Here is a 13,830-nt window from a genome sequence, read left to right on the forward strand (position 1 = left end):
TTACCCCCTGCCACCGCACCAGGGCAGCGTGGAAGAGCGAGGCTAAGTGCCAGAATTGGCGCATCCTATGAATGCGCCATTTCTGGGGCGGCTGACGGCTGGTGTTTCTAGCCTGGGAGGGGGCCAATATTCATGGCTCCCTTCCTGGGCTATTAATATCAGCCCCCAGCTGTCTGCCTAGCCTTTGCTAGCTATTAAATTAGGGGGGACCCAACGTCATTTTTTTGGGGGGGTCCCCCATTTTAATAGCTAGTAAAGGCTATGTATTCAGCTGGGGGCTGATATTAGTAGCCTGGGAAGCTCCGTGGGTATTACCCCCTTCCCAGGCTTCAAACATCTGCCCCAGCCGTCTGCTTAACCTCCGCTAGAGCCTAAAATTAAGGGGAACCCCACGCCAATTTTTTTAATAATAAATCCTTTATTTTAATACTAAATGACAAGTACAGTAACCAACACTGTCACTGTACTTCATATATATGTGACTGACATGTTTCTATCTTTCTAATCTATGTGTGAAGCTCTATTCTGTCTGTTATAAATTGTCGGGTACCGCTGCTGAATTGCCGGCCGGCTTTTTTAAAGAGACGGTGCATGAAAACACTATTATTTTTTTTGATAAATCCTTTACGCTAAATGACAAGTACAGTAAGCAGCACTTTCACTGTACTTCGTATATATGTGGCTGACATGTTTATATCTATCTAATCTATGTGTGAAGCTCTATTCTTTCGGTTCTAAATTGTCGGGTACAGGTGTATGCCGCTGCTGAATTGCCGGCTTTTCATGTTTCACTGTGAGCACTGTTCCCATCGATTTGGGCAATCACTGTAATGCCACAACCACCATGGCTGTGGCATTACAGTGAGTGGCAGACAATCCCTGCATGATTGGTGCTCTAAATAGCGCCAGACATGCAGGACACGCTTTTGGTGCACGAACAGTTATCGAACATAACCTCGAACAGCCGAATTTTTTGCAAATCGTTCGGGTTCGTCGAACAACTCGAACACCGCCCAAAACAGCTCGAATTTGAGATTGGCGAACAGTTCTAGTCGAACACCGCTCATCTCTAGTTGCCACACTCTTAGATCCCCGGTACAAAAGTAAATTTGCCAAAATAATTCCTGCCATAAAAAGGGATTGACGCATGCAGGAGTATCTGCAGACGCTGTTGCAGAATCTTACATGTGCTTTTCCACAAAACACCAGTGGTGCACGAAGTGAATCTCACAGTTCTAACTTGCCAACCGCGGGACTGTCAAGTCTTCATCACTCAAACCGTAACAGTAACACAGTATCTGCTGGTAACAGCAATTTTGTGAAATCGTTTCACCACTTTTTTAGACCATCCTTTGCAAGGCCACAGGAGACAAGAAGTCTGACACATAGTCAATGCCTAGAGAGGATGGTGCAGGAGTATCTCCAAGTGAACATCGAAGCCATGACTGTGTCACTGGACCCTTGCTCATTTTGGTATTCCAATCTGGAAAAATGGCCGGAGCTCGCCACTCACGCCTTGGAGATCTTGTCATGCCCTGCAGCCAGTGTTCTCTCTGAACGTGTGTTCAGCGCTGCTGATGGTGTGCTGACAGATAAGCGCACGCGGCTGTCCACTGAGAATGTAGACAGACTCACGTTCATAAAGATGAACAAATCATGGATTCGCAAGGACTTTTCTAATCCTGTGTTATCCTTGGGAGGCTAAAAGCTTGAGGATTTGGTAATATCACCTCACCAACCATTTTAAGCAACTGTGGGGCAATTGATGCCACTTAACCCTAGAACGCATGACCATAAAAATCTTCACTTTCATATACCTGGGGCCTTTTAGGCCCGTGTGCAAATAACATTGAATAACTCAAACTCAAATGACAAACAACTATATACATGAAGAATACCTAGAGTTTCAAAATTCTAACTAAAGTAATCTTGCAGAAAATAGAAAACAATTCACAGGGCGGGACTGCGAGGCCCCAGGTATGCGTTCTAGGGTTAAGTGGTGTCTGTGCCACAATTTTGGGAAAAAATGGAAACTCTTTTTGGAGTCCCCTTGCTGTGTCTTACGTGACGTTGGCATCGTCAATTCCAGGTGGGTTGGGTCGCTCCCCCCCCCTTTTAACTGTAAGAAACTACATACACTATGGCTTGGGGTAACACAGATGATTGAGTCTGAAGAGCTGTTTACTCAGAGGTCTGCTCCAAATCTTCAGTGTCTGCTAGTCAGCGTAGAATTTTTAACTGCATCTAGCCTAGGCAATACTTTGGGCGTAGTAGCCCAGCTGCGAAGCAAGCTGCACCGCCTGTGTATCTAATAAGAATTTTTAAATGCATCTAGCCTAGGCAGACTGTGGGGACCCCCAACCAAACCCAGACGCTCAGCCCCCCTACCGCCCCCCTTTCCTTGACAATACAATAATGTAACTCTTACAACTGGATGGGTGAGGATCGGTCACAGCTTTATTAACTCTTTATACTCATTCCATTAGAAAGACATTTTATTTCTAAAATAATTCAGCTTGTTGCAGCATGCCCTGGGTCTCCACTCCGGCAACTTGGCCAACAAGTGTAACTCTCCAACATGTCCTTTCTATTTCCAGGCCACGGAGGATCCTGCGTACTCGTATGCAGGACTCTGACCCCCACCCATCACTCTTAACGCTTGTTCCACTCCGTCCTGGAGTCCTGACAGGAATATGTCCAGTCCAATATCCATTAAGTGAACACCGTCGGGCCGTATGAGGCCTGCTTTATCTCCTTCCAGTTGTCGGTGTCGTACCACTACACCGCCTCTGTCTCTTCTAAATTTTGCCATCCGAATATTTATTACCCGCCTTGTCCGTTCGATGGCCGTGATGTCTCGCGCACCTTGCCATACCGCTATCGGCACAATCTCTGACCATACTATAGCTAGTTTTGTGAAAAATTCTCTGAAGCGCTCAGTGTCTAGTTTCATTATTGCCATTAGTTATGCACTCTTGTGATGACCTAGGTTGTTTCCCCCGGCCTGTATAACTAAGATGACCAGACATCTTGCCTCTCTCCCTACCTTGATTACCTCCATTAGTAACTGTGGCCATAGCAGGCCTCTAATACCTCTCCAGTTGAAATATGTGTTATGAAACTCTAATTTCCTCCCGCCTGGGCGGACTTTCGCCCTTTAATCTGCCCAATATATATACGAGTGGCCTATCACCCACACTGTTGGCTTAGCGTCACCTGTAAAAGAAACAAACCACGTTAGGATAACAAGTCCGGTCTTATGTATCTTGCCAAACACGTGGATCACCATCTCTCTATTAGTGTTGAGCCACCCCCGTAGTGTTCGGGTTCGGTTCGGTTCGTCGAACACCGGGATGTTCGAGGAACTGTTCGTCGAACTGTTCGTCGAACACCTTAGAACACCGTCGAACACCGTTAAAACCAATGGCAGGCAAACAAAAACACATAGAAACACATAGAAAACACCTTCAAAGGTGTCCAAAAGCTGACAAACTGCTCAGAAGACGCTTTCTTTAAAAAAGCCGGCCGGCAATTCAGCAGCGGCATACACCGGTACCAGACAATTTAGACAAGAAGGAATAGAGCCTCACACATAGATTAGATAGATAGAAACATGTCAGTCACATATATATGAAGTACAGTGACAGTGTTGCTTACTGTACTTGTCATTTAGTGTAAAGGATTTATTAAAAAATATAATAGTGTTTTCATGCACTGTCTCTTTAAAAAAGCCGGCCGGCAATTCAGCATCTCTACCCGACAATTTAGAACAGAAAGAATAGAGAATCACACATAGATTAGATAGATAGAAACATGTCAGTCACATATATATGAAGTACAGTGATAGTGTTGGTTACTGTACTTGTCATTTAGTATTAAAATAAAGGATTTATTATTAAAAAAAATTGGCGTGGGGTTCCCCTTAATTTTAGTCTCTAGCGGAGGTTAAGCAGACAGCTGGGGCAGATGTTTGAAGCCTGGGAAGGGGGTAATACCCACGGAGCTTCCCAGGCTACTAATATGAGCCCCCAGCTGAATACATAGCCTTTACTAGCTATTAAAATGGGGGACCCCCCCCAAAAAATGACGTGGGGTCCCCCCTAATTTAATAGCTAGCAAAGGCTAGGCAGACAGCTGGGGGCTGATATTAATAGCCCAGGAAGGGAGCCATGAATATTGGCCCCCTCCCAGGCTAGAAACACCAGCCGTCAGCCGCCCCAGAAATGGCGCATTCATAGGATGCGCCAATTCTGGCACTTAGCCTCGCTCTTCCACGCTGCCCTGTAGCAGTGGCAGGGGGTAATAGGGCTGGGGTTGATGTCAGCTTATAATGCCAGCTGACATCAAGCCCAGGTTAGTAATGGAGAGGCGTCTATAAGACACCCCCATTACTAACCCCATAGTCAAAGTTAAAAGAAAACACAAACACCCAGAATAAAGTCCTTTAATTGAAATAAAGACACAATCCTTTACTGTTCTAAATTAAACCATACTTACCATCACGCCCATTCCAGCTGAAGCCAACGATCTCCTGCAATAAAAGAAAAATAATAAAGCAACATCATCCTTACCTTTCCATGGTTCCCACGACAGCTTCAGCTCTGCTACATCGAGATGACAGGCTGGACCGCAGCAGAACGCTGCCATCCAGCCTGTCATCCCGCAGACACTGAGAAGCGCAGGCATGCTTGCGCTCTGCAGTGTCTGGCTGTGACGGCATAAAGATGAGACGAGTCCATGTCCAATGAACTCGGCGCACCTCATGCACGTCACTGACAGCGTGGGAAAATTCTCCTGCACTCAGCGCTTCAGCGTGAGAATTCTCCCACGCTGAAGCGCTGAGTGCAGGAGAATTTTCCCACGCTGTCAGTGACGTGCATAAGGTGAGCTCATGTCCAATGAACTCAGCTCACCTCCTGCACGTCACTGACAGCGTGGGAGAATTCTCCTGCACTCAGCGCTTCAGCGTGAGAATTCTCCCACGCTGAAGCGCTGAGTGCAGGAGAATTTTCCCACGCTGCCAGTGACGTGCATAAGGTGAGCTCATGTCCAATGAACTCAGCTCACCTCCTGCACGTCACTGACAGCGTGGGAGAATTCTCCTGCACTCAGCGCTTCAGTGTGAGAATTCTCCCACGCTGAAGCGCTGAGTGCAGGAGAATTTTCCCACGCTGTCAGTGACGTGCATGAGGTGAGCCGAGTTCATTGGACATTAACTCGGCTCATCTGGATGCCCTCACAGAGAGACACTGTGGAGCGCAAGCAAGCCTGCGCTTCTCAGTGTCTGCGGGATGACAGGCTGGATGGCAGCGTTCTGCTGCGGTCCAGCCTGTCATCTCGATGTAGCAGAGCTGAAGCTGTCCTGGGAACCATGGAAAGGTAAGGATGATGTTGCTTTATTATTTTACTTTTATTGCAGGAGATCATTGGCTTCAGCTGGAATGGGCGTGACGGTAAGTATGGTTTAATTTAGAACAATAAAGAATTGTGTGTTTATTTCAATTAAAGGACTTTTTTCTGGGTGTTGTGTTTTTTTTAAATACTTTACTAGAAATTCATGGTGGTCATGTCTAATATTGGCGTGACCCCATGAATTTTGTGCTTAGGGCCAGCTGATAATGCCAAGCTGGCCCTAACCCCTTTATTACCCAGTGAGCCACCGCATCAGGGCCCTGGATAAGTTGGGTACAGCGCCAGAAGATGGCGCTTCTATGAACGCGCCATTTTCCGGGGTGGCTGCGGACTGCAATTTGCAGCGGGGGTGGCCCAGAAAGCTTGGGCCTCCCTGCGCTGCGGATTCCAGCCCCCAGCTGCCTAGTTGTACCTGGCTGGACACAAAAACAGGGCGAAGCCCCACGTCAATTTTCTTTAAATTATTTCATGAAATAATTAAGAAAAAAAGGGCTTCCCTATATTGTTGTGTCCGGCCAGGTACAAATAGGCAGCTGGTGGTTGGGGGCAGCCCGTTCCTGCCTGCTGCACCTGACTGGACACAAATATAGTGCAAAGCCCCACGTCAATTTTTTTTTAATTACTTCATGAATTTCCTGAAATAATTAAAAAAAATTGAAGTGGGGCTTCGCACTATATTTGTGTCCAGCCAGGTACAGCAGGCAGGAACGGGCTGCCCCCAACCACCAGCTGCCTATTTGTACCTGGCCGGACACAACAATATAGGGAAGGCCTTTTTTTCTTTATTATTTCATGAATTTCATGAAATAATTAAAAAAAATTGAAGTGGGGCTTCGCACTATATTTGTGTCCAGCCAGGTACAGCAGGCAGGAACGGGCTGCCCCCAACCACCAGCTGACTATTTGTACCTGGCCGGACACAACAATATAGGGAAGCCCTTTTTTTCTTAATTATTTCATGAATTTCATGAAATAATTAAAAAAAAAATACGTGGGGCTTCGCCCTATTTTTGTGTCCAGCCAGGTACAACTAGGCAGCTGGGGGCTGGAATCTGCAGCGCAGGGAGGCCCAAGCTTTCTGGGCCCCCCCCCGCTGCAAATTGCAGTCCGCAGCCACCCCGGAAAATGGCGCGTTCATAGAAGCGCCATCTTCTGGCGCTGTACCCAACTCATCCAGGGCCCTGGTGCGGTGGCTCACTGGGTAATAAAGGGGTTAGGGCCAGCTTGGTATTATCAGCTGGCCCCAAGCCCAAAATTCATGGGGTCACGCCAGTATTAGACATGACCGCCATGAATTTCTAGTAAAGTATTTAAAAAAAACACAACACCCAGAATAAAGTCCTTTAATTGAAATAAACACACAATTCTTTATTGTTCTAAATTAAACCATACTTACAGTCACGCCCATTCCAGCTGAAGCCAACGATCTCCTGCAATAAATGAAAAATAATAAACCAACCTCATCCTTACCTTTGCATGGTTCCCAGGACAGCTTCAGCTCTGCTACATCGAGATGACAGGCTGGACCGCAGCAGAACGCTGCCATCCAGCCTGTCATCCCGCAGACACTGAGAAGCGCAGGCATGCTTGCGCTCCTCAGTGTCTCGCTGTGACGGCATCCAGATGAGCCGAGGTCATGTCCAATGAACTCGGCTCACCTCATGCACGTCACTGACAGCGTGGGAAAATTCTCACGCTGAAGTGCTCAGTGCAGGAGAATTCTCCCACGCTGTCAGTGACGTACATGAGGTGAGCTCATGTCCAATGAACTCAGCTCACCTCATGCACCTCACTGACAGCGTGGGAAAATTCTCCTGCACTCAGCGCTTCAGCGTGAGAATTCTCCCACGCTGTAAGTGACGTGCATGAGGTGAGCCGAGTTCATTGGACATGACCTCGGCTCATCTTTATGCCGTCACAGAGAGACAATGTGGAGCGCAAGCAAGCCTGCTCTTCTCAGTGTCTGCGGGATGACAGGCTGGATGGCGGCGTTCTGCTGCGGTCCAGACTGTCATCTCGATGTAGCAGAGCTGAAGCTGTCCTGGGAACCATGGAAAGGTAAGGATGAGGTTGCTTTATTATTTTTCTTTTATTGCAGGAGATCGTTGGCTTCAGCTGGAATGGGCGTGATTGTAAGTATGGTTTAATTTAGAACAATAAAGAATTGTGTCTTTATTTCAATTAAAGGACTTTATTCTGGGTGTTTGTGTTTTTTTTAACTTTCACTATGGGGTTAGTAATGGGGGTGTCTTATAGACGCCTCTCCATTACTAACCTGGGCTTGATGTCAGCTGGCAATATAAGCTGACATCAACCCCAGCCCTATTACCCCCTGCCACCGCACCAGGGCAGCGTGGAAGAGCGAGGCTAAGTGCCAGAATTGGCGCATCCTATGGATGCGCCATTTCTGGGGCGGCTGACGGCTGGTGTTTCTAGCCTGGGAGGGGGCCAATATTCATGGCTCCCTTCCTGGGCTATTAATATCAGCCCCCAGCTGTCTGCCTAGCCTTTGCTAGCTATTAAATTAGGGGGGACCCCACGTCATTTTTTTTGGGGGGTCCCCCATTTTAATAGCTAGTAAAGGCTATGTATTCAGCTGGGGGCTGATATTAGTAGCCTGGGAAGCTCCGTGGGTATTACCCCCTTCCCAGGCTTCAAACATCTGCCCCAGCTGTCTGCTTAACCTCCGCTAGAGCCTAAAATTAAGGGGAACCCCACGCCAATTTTTTTAATAATAAATCCTTTATTTTAATACTAAATGACAAGTACAGTAACCAACACTGTCACTGTACTTCATATATATGTGACTGACATGTTTCTATCTATCTAATCTATGTGTGATTCTCTATTCTTTCTGTTATAAATTGTCGGGTACAGATGCTGAATTGCCGGCCGGCTTTCTTAAAGAGACGGTGCATGAAAACACTATTATTTTTTTTAATAAATCCTTTACACTAAATGACAAGTACAGTAAGCAGCACTGTCACTGTACTTCATATATATGTGACTGACATGTTTCTATCTATCTAATCTATGTGTGAAGATCTATTCTGTCTGTTATAAATTGTCGGGTACAGATGCTGAATTGCCGGCCGGCTTTTTTAAAGAGACGGTGCATGAAAACACTATTATTTTTTTTGATAAATCCTTTACACTAAATGACAAGTACAGTAATCAACACTGTCACTGTACTTCATATATATGTGACTGACATGTTTCTATCTATCTAATCTATGTGTGATTCTCTATTCCTTCTATTCTAAATTGTCGGGTACCGCTGCTGAATTGCCGGCCGGCTTTTTTAAAGAGACGGTGCATGAAAACACTATTATTTTTTTTGATAAATCCTTTATGCTAAATGACAAGTACAGTAAGCAGCACTTTCACTGTACTTCGTATATATGTGGCTGACATGTTTCTATCTATCTAATCTATGTGTGATATTCTATTCTTTCGGTTCTAAATTGTCGGGTACAGGTGTATGCCGCTGCTGAATTGCCGGCTTTTCATGTTTCACTGTGAGCACTGTTCCCATCGATTTGGGCAATCACTGTAATGCCACAACCACCATGGCTGTGGCATTACAGTGAGTGGCAGACAATCCCTGCATGATTGGTGCTCTAAATAGCGCCAGACATGCAGGACACGCTTTTGGTGCACAAACAGTTATCGAACATAACCTCGAACAGCCGAATTTTTTGCAAATCGTTCGGGTTCGTCGAACAACTCGAACACCGCCCAAAACAGCTCGAGTTTGAGATTGGCGAACAGTTCTAGTCGAACACCGCTCATCTCTACTCTCTATCCTCTGAACTTCCGTTTCTGACAGTCCTGCTCTTGCTGCTTCTGTGGCCGCGCCTATGCGGAATGAGTGTGTCCCGTAATCTTTGGGGTGGTTCCCTGCCGATGTTATGCATTTATTAAATATAGCTTGGAACTGGTATCTTGCTAATGGCGTCCCATCAATGTGTGATAGGAACAAATTACTTTGTGATCTGATGGTTAGATATGGTTTTACTATTGTTACCCGACTCAGTGTACCGTTTGTGGGTTGTAGAAGTACCCAAGTGCCCCTGCCCGCTGGAACCATTTTCGATTTGTGTATGCGTAGACGTATTGCATTATTGGCTATGACTACGTCCTGGTGTAATAAGCCTCCACTGGTGCTAATTTTGGATTGAGGGACTAATTCGCTTATGCATAGCGCCCCGAAGAAGGCGATCACAAATGCAGTAGACAGTAGTGTTGCTTCAAATTGTGAGTGTCATGTTAATGGTGTTAGGGATATGATGTGAGAAATCAGTTTTAGTGACACGGGACGGGACGTCTACACTCCTGACTTGGCTGACCCCTTTTCCACCCTTTTATGGATTGTCTGATGATGAATCTTTGTCACATCTCCCCAATTCAGTAGTTGGAAGTGAAATGCTACTCCGGTCAGACACCGCTGCGCTGACGCCCCTGATATGCCCCTCATCATTAGCTGGTGGAGAAATTCTATGGTGACTTGTGATCTGGCTTGTTCACATTGGTCAACCCGTCTGCCTGCTACTAGTCGTGTCCACTCTTCCCATGCCTTACCGTATGCTTGCCACGTCGACGGGGCAACTGACGCTCTGATTAATGGCATCAACTATTCGCCACTAGATCCCATAGGGAAGGTGGGCAACTGTTGTCCCGATGGGTGGGCATTGTGGAAGAGCTCTGTGAAAATCTGCCAATTGAATTGTTATAAAGCGTTAGCAGCAGCTTTAGACCCCTCAGCATAGTGGCTAGCGCGGACCCATACATTGTGTTTTAGGCACAGGAATGCTAGCCTGGGTAGTAGGCCTAGCACTGGGAGAGACGATGATGCCATCTTATTAATGCAGTGCGCTAAGCTGGTGTTTTTTGTTATGAAGCGTATATTTTTGCAAGCTAGGAGCGCGCCCCATATTTCTATTGCTACCACTATTGGGAAGAAAAATTATTTTCAGGGCTAGATGCAGCGAAAAATTATTATTAATTGAAAAGCTGGTGGAGCTTGGTATAGATGGCCTAATACAATGAGACCCACACACTGCTAGAAGGCCAAATATTTTTTCAGAGGTAGATGCAGAAAAAAATTATATTCAGTTTGCAACCTTATGGAGGTCAGTATAGATGGACTAATAGAATAAGTCCCACACACAGCTAGAAGGCCAAATATTTTTTCAGAGGTAGATGCAGAAAAAAATTATATTCAGTTTGCAACCTTATGGAGGTCAGTATAGATGGACTAATAGAACAAGTCCCACACACAGCTAGAAGGCCAAATATTTTTTCAGAGGTAGATGCAGACAAAAAATTATTTTGAATTTGCAACCTGATGGAGGTCAGTATAGATGACTAATAGAACAAGTCCCACACACAGCTAGAAGGCCAAATATTTTTTCAGAGGTAGATGCAGACAAAAAATTATTTTGAATTTGCAACCTTATGGAGGTCAGTATAGATGGACTAATAGAACAAGTCCCACACACAGCTAGAAGCCCAAATATTTTTTCAGAGGTAGATGCAGAAAAAAATTATATTCAGTTTGCAACCTTATGGAGGTCAGTATAGATGGACTAATAGAACAAGTCCCACACACAGCTAGAAGCCCAAATATTTTTTCAGAGGTAGATGCAGAAAAAAATTATATTCAGTTTGCAACCTTATGGAGGTCAGTATAGATGGACTAATAGAACAAGTCCCACACACAGCTAGAAGGCCAAATATTTTTTCAGAGTTAGATGCAGACAAAAAATTATTTTGAATTTGCAACCTTATGGAGGTCAGTATAGATGGACTAATAGAACAAGTCCCACACACAGCTAGAAGCCCAAATATTTTTTCAGAGGTAGATGCAGAAAAAAATTATATTCAGTTTGCAACCTTATGGAGGTCAGTATAGATGGACTAATAGAACAAGTCCCACACACAGCTAGAAGGCCAAATATTTTTTCAGAGGTAGATGCAGACAAAAAATTATTTTGAATTTGCAACCTTATGGAGGTCAGTATAGATGGACTAATAGAACAAGTCCCACACACAGCTAGATGCCCAAATATCTATTTAAGAGCACAGACCTGCCTGATAAAAGTCGTAGGAAATGCTGTAACCTAGTCCTTAAAAGGACTGCAATCACAACTATTCCCTACTCCCAAGCTATCTGTATATTTGTGCGAAAATTGGCTTGAAATTAACAAGGTATAGCGCACACAGCAACAGCGGTGCCGTCTAACACGCAGCTGCAGCAGTGAGAAAATGGTGGCGACGGGGAAAATGGCTTGGTCTTATAGGGCAAGGACATGTGACATACACTGCCAATGACACATGTCCTTGCTTGTGTGAAAAAAAGCACTTCGCTCCGTGTGTGCGCTGCTGATAGGCTGACAGATTGCACCTCCCCACTGCAAATGCGGGAAAGAGAAAAAAAAATGGAGATCTTCATTGTTCCTGCAGAGATCCATCCCCTGCCCCTCCCCCCACCCCTCTGTACACTCAAACTGCGTATTAACATTAATTTTCATCATTACTGAGAAAAAATCCAGTTATGATTTTGGTGCAAGAACAGTTATCGAACATAACCTCGAACAGCCGAATTTTTCTCAAATTGTTCGTGTTCGCCGAACGGCTCGAACACCGCCCAAAACAGCTCGAATTTGAGATTGGCGAACAGTTCGAGTAGAACAACGCTCATCTCTAATCATCACACCATCTGATTTACACAAACTGGTAGATAGCATGCCAAGTAGATGCCAGGCAGTTATCAAGGCCAAGGGCTATCCAACTAAGTATTAACATTTTAGTGTTAGATATGAAAATAGGACAAATAAATGGCTTTTCTCCCACAGTCATCTGAGTGACAATAATGTCCAATTTGTTGACAAATGAACAAATTTCCTGCTAATATTGTGTTTCTATATGAGATTTTGTTATTTCTACTTAAAAATTTTACTGTGAAATCAAAAACATTTATGAAATTTTGATTTGTATCGGCAAAATGCTAAAAATTAATAAATCTTGAGGGTGTTGCCTCAATTTTGGCCAATAGTGTACACACACACACACACACATACACACACACACACACACATACATACACACTCAAAATTAATGCGGATACTGAGATTTACACCATGTATACAGGACTAGAGAAGTATACACGACATGCACAGCTCCACACTATATACTGTGTTAAGGAATATAGAGTGGAGTGGTGTTTATACTATACCGTGTAGAGATATAGCAGTGTATATAGTGTGGATTCCATACTATATACATCATACTATATAAACATCTCTACACTATATACTATATATACACAACTCTACCTTACATACTATATTAAGACTGATATTACACTACATACTACATTATGATGCATATATCACATAGGAAACTCACAAATACCGTATTTTTCGGACTATAGGACGCACTTTTTTCCTCCAAAATTTTGGAGTAAAATGGGGGGGGTATATTTATGTGTGGTGTGGGGGGAGCGGTATCGGTGGAGGAGCGGGGCACAGGAGGCAGCAGCCGCCTGCTGCAGCCTACACTGTCCCCGCTGAAAAAGAAAATGAATGTTCACTGGGGCGTGGGGAGCACTGAATATTCATGCTCCCTAATAGCGCTACACAGTGTAGCCGCGCTGCGGCTCCTGCTGCTCCCGGCTATCTCCTGTGCCCGCTGTTAAAGGGCATGAATATTTAACTATTCAACCTCTCTCCACGCCCATGGGCATGGGGAGGGGGTGAATATTCATGCCCTTTAATAAGCGGGCACACGCTATAGCCCGGAAGCAGCAGGAGCCGCAGCGCGGCTCCGCTGTGTGTCGGCTACGCAGGAGAGTGAAGTCACTGCTCCCCGAGCATACAGAACCGGCGTGGGGAGCAGTGACTTCCGGCAGCTGATCTCTCCTTGTGAGCCGCACATGGCAGTGACGTTTTTTAAATGTGCAGCATGATGGGGAGTAGGGGGACCATGCATACTAGGATAGTGATTAGTGGTACCATGCATACCAGGATAGGGATTAGGGGTGCCATGCATAAAAGGACAGGGGTGAGGGGTGCCATGCATACCAGGATAGGGATTAGGGTTGCCATGCATACCAGGATAGGGCTGAGGGGTGCCATGCATACCAGGACAGGGATGAGGGGTGCCATGCATATCAGGACAGGGATGAGGGGTGCCATGCATACCAGAACAGGGATGAGGGGTGCCGTGCATATCAGGACAGGGATGAGGGGTGCCATGCATACCAGGACAGGGATGAGGGGTGCCATGCATACCAGGACAGGGATGAGGGGTGCCATACATACCAGGATAGGGATTAGGGGTGCCATGCATACCAGGACAGGGATGAGGGGTGGTATGCATACCAGGACAGGGATGAGGGGTGCCATGCATACCAGG

This window comes from Phyllobates terribilis, unplaced genomic scaffold, assembly GCF_046119375.1.
Source record: "Phyllobates terribilis strain yellow unplaced genomic scaffold, ASM4611937v1 Scaffold_11__3_contigs__length_659146591, whole genome shotgun sequence".
NCBI lineage: Eukaryota > Metazoa > Chordata > Amphibia > Anura > Dendrobatidae > Phyllobates > Phyllobates terribilis.